Source organism: Nicotiana attenuata, unplaced genomic scaffold, assembly GCF_001879085.1.
Source record: "Nicotiana attenuata strain UT unplaced genomic scaffold, NIATTr2, whole genome shotgun sequence".
NCBI classification, from domain to species: domain Eukaryota; kingdom Viridiplantae; phylum Streptophyta; class Magnoliopsida; order Solanales; family Solanaceae; genus Nicotiana; species Nicotiana attenuata.
The window spans coordinates 8,808-15,695 of NW_017670585.1; positions in this window are offsets into that span (position 1 = coordinate 8,808).

Sequence of the window (6,888 nt, forward strand, 5' to 3'; positions counted from 1 at the left end):
TTAGGTAGCTTGTCTAAATTCCAAAGTATTTATAACATCTCAACTTTAATGAATTCGTTGCACCAAAGATATGGAAATTTTGCAAGTATTAATGATAGAAGTTGAAGTATCTTGGAAACTTTGTATTATCGAATTCAACTTTGCTTTAATCAAATGCCTACACATTGTGCATTCTTAAGTTAGTCGGTCGAACTCTATACTAATCGGACAATAACAAAATATATTCAAAAATACATGTACATACGTGATGATCAACTGCATATAATACACAATAAATAGACCCACTAAATTCTACGGTGTGTATATGATTGAAAAATAAATAAAATTTTAAACCAATTTCAAACTCATTATCACAAGAAGAGAAGTGGGTGCATTAGCAATTAAAAATATCCATAAATAATGTATAGTCTAGTACCTTTAGCATTCACATCAATAGTAATTTATGAAAATAGTGGAGCAGGAAGAACAACAAGTGATTTAAATAAAAAAAAATGGGAGATTTGGATTACATAAGAGATCAAGGGGTAATTTTTAAAAGTTTGCTGATGGTAGGGGTAAATTTTGCCGGATAGTATAACTGTAGGAATAAATTTGGCCGGATAGTATAACGTAGGTTAAATATAAACAATATCTGAAAGTAAAGGGCTATATTTGGCCCTTTTCCCTTCTATTTATATGTCATCTCCATTTTTAAGAACAATTACTACTAAGGGTAATGTCACGCCCCAGTTCGTCCTCCGTGAACTATCGTGACGGCACCTAGTCTCAACGACTAGGTAACCCTAACAAATGCGGAAACAAACAAATCTTGCGGAATAAATAATCAAAAGCCGAATAACTGAAAGAAATAGTATTTAAATGCTGCTCGTCATATACACACAACTTTTCAAAATCTGATACACTATCCCAAAACCCGAAAACTCACGGATCCACAAGCTGAGAAAACACTACATAGCTCTAATCTCCGGAATGTCTAATCAAGAACATAACGTGTAGAAGGGCTAAATATTAGATACAGGAATAGAAAGAGACTCCTTGGTCTGCGGACGCGGCAGATATACCTCGAAGTCCCGTAGAATAGCCTCGCCTCAAGAATGGTAAGCCTGAGTAGAGGTACCTGGATCTGCACATGAAAAACACGCGCAGGAAGGGCATGAGTACATCACAGCGGTACTCAGTAAGTGCCAAGTCTAACCTCGGTTGGGTAGTGACGAGGAAGATCAGGGCCCTACTGAGGTTAAATAAGATATAAGGTTTAACAGTGTGAAATAACCAGTACAAATAAGTAACACAAGATATGAAGGACAGCAACAACTATTACAAAGGCAAGAAAAACACAGAAAGAGAACACAACTCAGCTCCAAGATAACAACCGGGGATCTCCCAGGATACCGTCCTGTAGTCCCCAAATATAAATATCATATCCAGTGGATCTCCCGGGTGCAGTCCTGTAGTCCAACTTATAAATGTGCAGGGGGGTCTCCCGGAATGCAATTCCGTAGTCCCAAAGTAAACATACAAAGGAGCTCCCGAGATACCGTCCCGTAGTCCCAAAGTGAACATACAGGGGAGCTCTCGGGATACCGTCCCATAGTCCCAAAGTAAATACGCAACAACAACAAGAATTCAATCCAATCAATTGCATATCAAAGTGAAGCAGGTAATCCTAACCTTGCATGGTTCACGTAATACAAATAAGGCAGTTAAGGCGAATAGAGCAATTTAGTCAAGTAGACATGCTTCTCTAGGCTACGGCGGATTTAGTTTCGAAACAGTGTAAGCAAGAAAAGGAAGAACACAATTCAAGGCTATTTTTAATGAAAAACCGGATTTCCAACAATTAGCACTAGTACGCGCTCGTCACCTCACGTACGAGGCATTTCAATTACCACAATATCAATTCTAAGGGGAAATGGTCCCCCACACAAGGTTAGACAAGCCACTTACCTCGAACAAGTGCAAGTCAACCCGAAACCACGCCTTTGCCACGAGTATCCGACTCCAAATGGCCTAAACCTATTCAATTCAATTGCATATTGTAAATAACACCTCAAGTAACTGACTCTATAATTAAATTCTAAGCTAATATGCGAAATTAGGTAAAATGACCAAAACGCTCCTCAAGCCCACATCTCGGAATCGGATAAAATTTACATTTTCAGAAACCTCGTACTCTCACGAGTCTAAACATAACAAGAACACAGAAATCGGAGTCCAAGTGACCCCTCAAATCCTCATTTAAAGGCCTCTTAAACTCAAGCCCTAGTTACCCATTTTTCCCAAATTTTTCATCACTAATTCGGTCTTTAATCACATAAAAATGAGTTATGAAGTCAAGGACGTTACCTCCAAGCGATTCCCCTTTGTTTCCTCAAAACTCACTCTCAAAAGCTTCAAACCCGGATGAAAATGGTGAAAGAATGGCTCAATTTCGCAAAGGCAACTATTTATGTGTTCTGCTCAGCGATTCCCGCAGATGCGGAATGCGGTCCCGCTTCTGCGGAAACTACGTCGCATCTGCGACTTTCATTTAAATGCCAGATTCCTCATCTGCGGAACTCTAACCGCATGAGCGATTGCGCTTCTGCGATCAACTCACCGCATCTGCGGTTCCTGAGGAATTTCCAAATTTCGCTTCTGCGACCACTTAGCCGCTTTTGTGGCGCCGCTTCTGCGGTCCCCCCTACCGCAGATGCAAAAATACCAGAAGCAGCAAAAAAATACAGCAGCTGCAACATCTTTTAAATTTCTCGCCAACCATCCGAAATCTTCCCGAGGCCCCCGGGACCTCAACCAAAGGCACCAACACGTCTAATACCACTCCCCAAACTTGTACCAATCCTTAAAACACCTAAAACAACATCGAAACCTCAAATTAACCATGGATTCAAGCCTAAGAACTCCAAATTTCTCAAAATACGCTTTCGATCAAAAAGTCTATCAAATCTCGTCCGAATGATCTGAAATTTTGCACACACGTCCCAAATGACATAACGGAACTGCTGCAACTCTCGAAATTCCATTCTGACCCTTGGATCAAAATCTCACTATCGAACCGGAAACATCAAAATTCAACCTTTCGGCATTTCAAGCCTAAATTAGCTACGGACCTTTAAAACACAATCCGACCATGCCCCTAAACCCGAAATCACCTAACGGAGCTAACGGAACCATCATATTTTCATTTCGAGGTTGTCTTCACACTGTTCCGACTACGGTCAACTTTCCAACACTTAAGCTCTCATTTAGGGACTAAGTGTCCCAAAACTCTCCGAAACTCAAAACCGAACATCCCGGCAAATCAAAATAGCAGAAATAAACTTGGGGGAAGCAGTTAATAGGGGATCGGGGCGTAAATTCCAAAAACGACCGGCCGGGTCGTTACATCCTCCCACACTTAAACATTCGTTCGTCCTCGAACGAGCACAAAGACATACCTGAAGTAGTGAAAAGATGAGGGTACTGGCTGCGCATATCCTGCTCGGCTTCCCAGGTCGCCTCCTTGACCGGATGACCCCGCCACTGAACCTTCACTGATGCAATGTTCTTTGACCTCAGCTTCCTGACCTGCCTGTCCAATATTGCCACTGGCTCCTCAACTTAAGATAGATCCTTTCCCAACTGGACTGAGTTGAAATCTAACACGTGCGACGGATCACTGTGATACCTCCGGAGCATCGAAACATGAAATACCGGATGAACTCCTGCCAAGCTGGGAGGCAAGGCAAGCTCGTAAGCAACCTCCCCAACACGCCTTAATATCTCAAAAGGACCAATAAACCTCGGACTCAACTTCCCCTTCTTCCCAAATCTCATAACGCCCTTCATAGGCGAAACCCGAAGCAGAACCCGCTCTACAACCATATAGGAAACATCACGAACCTTCCGGTCCGCGTAACTCTTCTGTCTGAACTGGGCTATACGGAGTCTATCCTGAATCACCTTGACTCTCTCCAAAGCATCCTGGACCAAGTCTGTGCCCAATAATCTAGCCTCACCTAGCTCGAACCAACCCACCGAAGATCTACATCGCCTACCATATAAGGCCTCGTACGGTGCCATTTGGATGCTGGACTGATAGATGGTGTTGTAGGCAAACTCCACCAATGGTAAGAAGTGAATCCAAAAACCTCCAAACTCAATCACACACGCACGGAGCATATCCTCAAGAATCTGAATAGTGCGCTCGGACTGTCCGTCCTTCTGAGGGTGAAATGTTGTGCTCAACTCCACCTGAGTACCCAACTCCTGCTGTACGGCTCTCCAGAACCGCGATGTGAACTGAGTACCTCTGTCTGAAATGATGGAAACTGGAATACCATGCAGACGGACAATCTCCCAGATATAAATCTTCGCCAACCGCTCCGAGGAATAGGTAGTACACACAGGGATGAAATGCGCGAACTTGGTCAGCCGATCCACAATAACCCAAATGGCATCGAACTTCTTCAAAGTCCGTGGGAGCCCAGATACGATGTCCATGGTGATCTACTCCCACTTCCACTCTGGAATCTCTATCTGCTGAAGCAATCCACCCGGCCTTTGGTGCTCATACTTCAACTGCTGACAATTAAGGCACCGAGCTACAAACCCAACTATATCCTTCTTCATCCTCCTCCACCAGTAGTGCTGTCTCAAATCCTGGCACATCTTTGTGGCACCCGGATGAATGGAATACCGCGAACTATGGGCCTCCTCTAGAATCAACTCTCGAAGCCCATCAACATTAGGTACACAAACTCGACCCTGCATCCTCAGTACTCCGTCAGCACCAATAGTCACATCTCGAGCATCGCCATGCAACACTTTGTCCTTAAGGACAATCAAATGAGGGTCATCAAACTGACGCTCCTGGATACAATCAAACAAGGAAGACCGAGAGACCACACAAGCTAGAACCCGACTAGGCTCCGAAAGATCCAATCTCAAAAACTGGCTGGCTAGGGCCTGAACATCCATCGCCATAGGCCTCACTGCTACTGGTAAATAAGCCAAACTCCCCAAACTCTCTGCCCGGCGGCTCAAAGCATCGGCCACCACATTGGCCTTGCTCGGGTGATACAAGATAGTGATGTCATAATCCTTCAGCAGCTCTAGCCATCTCCTCTTACGCAAATTAAGGTCCTTCTGCTTGAACAGATGCTGCAAACTCTGGTGATCAGTATATATCTCACAAGGCACACCGTACAAGTAATGACGCCAGATCTTCAAGGCATGAACAATGGCAGCTAACTCAAGATCATGGACAGGATAATTCTTCTCATGTATCTTCAATTGTCTGGACGCGTAGGCAATCACCCTACCGTCCTGCATCAATACCGCTCAAAGGCCAACTCTCGAGTCATCACAAAAGATAGTATAAGACCCCGAACCGGTAAGCAATATCAAAATTGGGGCTGTAGTCAGAGCTGTCTTGAGCTTCTGAAAGCTCTCCTCGCACTCTTCCATCCACTGGAACGGAGCACCCTTCTGGGTCAGTCTGGTCATAGGTGCTGCAATAGATGAAAAACCCTAAACAAATCGGCGGTAATAACCCGCCAAGCAAAGAAAACTACGGATCTCTGTAGCTGAGGATGGTCTGGGCCAACTCTGCACGACCTCCACTTTCTTCGGATCCACCTGAATACCCTCTCTCGAGACCACATGACCCAAAAATGCCACTACTACTCCAGCACTCCAGGAGACTTTGGCACAATTTATGAGCATGTACACCACTTTGGCTCAGGCAGGGTTGCTTCCCCTTGCTGCATCCACCTCCCAGGTCAGGGGAGGAGCGCAGACTCCCGCCGCCCGCACTCCTGAGCAGCGAGTGCATGTTGATCAGGTCCTAGAGATTATTCCTGCGCCACTTGCAGTGCCAGTTCAGCCCGAGGATAGGGCAGTGGCTTCAGAGGATGAGCAGCGGAGACTTGAGAGGTTCAAGAAATATGATCCTCCTGTATTCAGTGGGTTAGCATCAGAGGATGCCTTGGGATTTCTGGAAGAGTGCTACCGTATTCTCCGTACTATGGGCATATCAGGATCGAGCGGGGTTTCCTTCACTACTTTCCAGCTTCGAGGAGCCGCCTATCAGTGGTGGCGTGCTTATGAGTTAGACAGTCCAGATGAGGCAGCTTCCCTGACTTGGGCTCAGTTTTCAGATATGTTCACGAGGAAGTATGTCCCCCAGAGTCTTAGGGACGCCTGGCGTACGGAGTTTGAGCATTTGCGATAGGGTACTATGACTGTCTCAGAGTATGATGTCTGTTACATCAACTTGGCTAAACATGCACCAGCTTTGGTTTCTACGGTTCGCGAGAAGGTTCGCCGGTTCATTGAGGGGCTTATTCCCAGCATCAGATCTAGCATGGCTCGTGAGTTAGAGATGGATATATCTTATCAGCAGGTGGTGAGCATTGCTAAGAGGATTGAGGGTATGCATGCTAGGGACAGAGAGGAGAGGGAGGCCAAGAGGTCTCGAGAGTCGGGCCATTATTCTGGTGACCGTGCCCTAGCTGCAGGTCGTCATGGTAGGGGTCATATGGGTAGCCCCGTTCATTCAGCTCTTCCAGCAGCCAGTGGTACTCCACCTCCACCTAGGCCTTAGGAGCCTTATTATGCACCTCCAGTCTCTAGTACGCCTCCTGCACGGGGTGTTTCCAGTGGTCAGTCCAGCAGACCTGGCCCGAGCCAGTCACAGCCGCCACGTCCTCCCAGAGCTTGTTTTGAGTGTGGTGACACACGCCATATGGTTAGGGATTGCCCCAGACTTAGAAGGGGTCCACCTCTGTAGACTCCTCGGCCACAGCAGGCCCTGCAGAGCTCTCAGGCTATGGTCCCAACACCAGTTGCCACTCCACCGGCCTAGCCAGCCAGAGGTGGAGGTCGGGGAGGTAGAGGTCGCCCTCG